This window comes from Pygoscelis adeliae, unplaced genomic scaffold (genome assembly GCF_000699105.1).
Source record: "Pygoscelis adeliae isolate BGI_AS28 unplaced genomic scaffold, ASM69910v1 Scaffold46, whole genome shotgun sequence".
Classification (NCBI taxonomy): domain Eukaryota; kingdom Metazoa; phylum Chordata; class Aves; order Sphenisciformes; family Spheniscidae; genus Pygoscelis; species Pygoscelis adeliae.
Window position 1 is genome coordinate 1767587 of NW_008824931.1, and position 2999 is coordinate 1770585.

The window sequence follows — 2999 nt, forward strand, 5'->3', positions numbered from 1 at the left end:
CAGGCCAGGTTTTGCTCTCCGTTGGCCCCAGTGTCTCAGGCGGTGTTAAAGCGAAGTATGGCACTTAGGAGACCGGTTAGCTGTGCTAGAGATGGCATGAGGTAGGGTAGAGCTCTTGGGGGCTGACCAGCTCTGGCCCTGCAAAGATCGCTGGTGGTGGTGTAGCCATTGGATAGGACACACAGAAAAGCCACCTCCTACTTTAAATGTGAGGGAGAGATGGACAGGAGCAGGCAAGAGCAGAATTGCATTTTAAGCTTCACAAACATTATGTGCATCGTTCAGATGTTTGCGGAGTGGTTTTTACTTTCAGACCCCTACAGATCTGCTGCGTTGGGGTCCTAATCATTTATTTTCCTACACGTGTTGGCAGATGGTCGGAAGAAGAGCCTGACGAGCCCGGTGCATGCTTGAGGGCAGCGATTCTGAGGCAAGTTGTTGAGATTATCTGATGTTTCACATTTTCTGTAATTTAGTGTGTGTGTGTGAAGGGAGTATTTAAAACTTGTAGACAATTGTATGCTGGGTCGCAGGGAATGAAACCCCTAATGAATAGTCCATTGTTTACATCCATTTGAGGCTGTTTCTTTGCTGAATTAGTTCCATGAAACATAGCTTGCAACTCTGTTGTTTTTAACTCCTGTCTCCTTACCCATCCCCCTTCCCGTTCCTTATGGTTGCTAAATCTTGCTGTTATCTTCTCTACACAAGTTTCCAAACTTCTTTCTCTCCTTTTGATTTCCCTCTGCTTAAACCTCTTGTCCAAACTGGGTCATCTTTTGCTTCTAGTTTAGCAAATTTTCCCATCCTTGGCCTCTTGGCCTCACACCTCAGTCCTTATTATTTTTATCCAAATGAATGTGGGGGAAAAAAAAAGCACCAAGACTTGTTTCCTGCTGCCATAGTCAGGTCTAGATCCCCCTCTTCCGTTTACCTTTCCCTCCCCACCTCCTTGCTTTGGAGCTCTTCCTGCATCAGTTTGCAGCTGTGTATATATATTTTTATTTTATCTCATATTTGCCTGCAAGCCCCCTGCCCAATTTCTAGCCCTTATTTCCCTCTCTATTCAGGTGCTTTCCTCCTTGCTCTGTCCATACTGCTCCGTTCTCTGATCTCTGTGCCTTCTTCTGGTGACCCCTACAATTTGAGGTATGGCTCAAGCATACCATTAACTGTACCAGCCCTGTGACTGCCCCTCTGCCTGTCAGCCAGAGCGTTTACACAGCTTGTTCGCACAGCTTGCGGAGGAGTGCGGTCAGGACATGATGACTGCCTTGCTAAATGGTTTTGTCCCCGTAGCTGGTGTTCTTTCTACGATTGAAACTCCTAAAAGTGGAACCTGGTCTCTCTGCTTGTCTTGGGCAGTGTCTGCTGGGGGGGAGGTAGCTGCCTTTTCACCCTCTTTAAACAGATACATGTGGTTGGTTGGCAGAGTTGTAAGCTTTTTTTCTGTATTTGGTTTGTAGATATCCCTTTTTTTTTGCTAATTGAGGCTGTGTAGCTGTTTACCTGCATGACTTGCTGGAGCGATTGCTCAGACTGATGCATACCACACTCTAGGACTGTTTCTTCTCTCTCCAACCCTGATTTATAGATAACTGGAGAAGGGAATTCTTGGCTGCCCTGTTTTGAAAACTATTACACTGTAGAAAAACCTCATGAAATGAATACAGCACCGGATACAAACCCAGCTCTATTGAGTTTTCTGATTTTCCCCATCAAAAAAAGCTTCCCTTTATTATTTAAACAATAATTTCCCTCAAATGATACTGCAAGAGATGTAGGCGCAAAGGCTTGCCTGCTTTTCCAGGAGTTCCTGGAAATTGGGAATGGGGAGATTTCCATAATCAATAGAAGGAATGGGGTGTTTCGGAGAGGGCTTTTTTGTTTGTTGTATTATGTTTTTCTGGATAGGCAGTGTGCACGTGGCACATAGTACAAACCAACCACAGCTCTGTAGGGGTTGTGTGCGCAGACTGGAGTGACAGGACAGCTTATCTACACGGATCTGCAGAGACTTCCCTATAGCTGAAGAGGTCAGCGGGTTGGAAGGCCCCAAAGATTTCAAGAAAGTACATGCAGACCAACTGACAGTCTCCTTTAAAGGAGCACTATGCCTTGTGCAAATCAACATCTTTTGCTTCCCTTTTCTTCACAACCTCTGTGGGATGCCCGCTGGATTGTGACTTGAGGGCAATGGTGTAAATTTTGAAATACTGTTTGTATGTGTAGGACAGTGCTGGCATCCTTTTGGGTTGGAGGAGCTGCTCTAAAATATGGCAAAATCATCAAGTGACAAGAAAACGAACAATGCTTCAGCTCATGCCAAAGAAAATCCTGCAAAAGGGAGTTAGCTGTGAAAATTTACCCTGTTGCTACGGAGCTCATTTGGTTGCATATATCATGTGAGAGAGGAATGATTGAAGAAATACTCCACCTGGTAAATGAACAGGGAATACATTTGCCCCAGTTACAGGACAGCTTATACATGCATACAACCTGAGACACCTGGTAGTGGTGCTGGGCAGGTACTGTCTATTAATGGTCAGGTGGAGAAGCAGATAGTTTTTGAATGAATGGGCTCGTCGGAAGGCGGGGAGGAGGGAATTTCCTATCTGTCTTCAAAGTATTTATCCTTCATGATGCTGTGTGCTGTTAAGGAAATGGGATTTTAGGGACATAAGTGCTGTAAGCAGCAAAAGTTTCTACTTCCCACAATGAGGATGCTTTCTCCTCCTTAATTCCACTCCAGATTGATGGCAAGGTCCCGAGGCTGTGACACTGTGCTTTTAGGATTCATTCCTGACTTTCTTACAATGATTCACTCCTCTTCCCCCCTCTGTCACTAGACATTGCACGTTCCTCCCAAACCAAACTTCTGCAGCCCAGAAATAGGTCACATCACCACCTGGACCTCAGGCATCGCTTGCGTCATCTGTTGGTGTGACGTCCGGCGAGACGCAGAGTGTGCTGTGCGAGTGCTCCGTTAGCAGGACTGG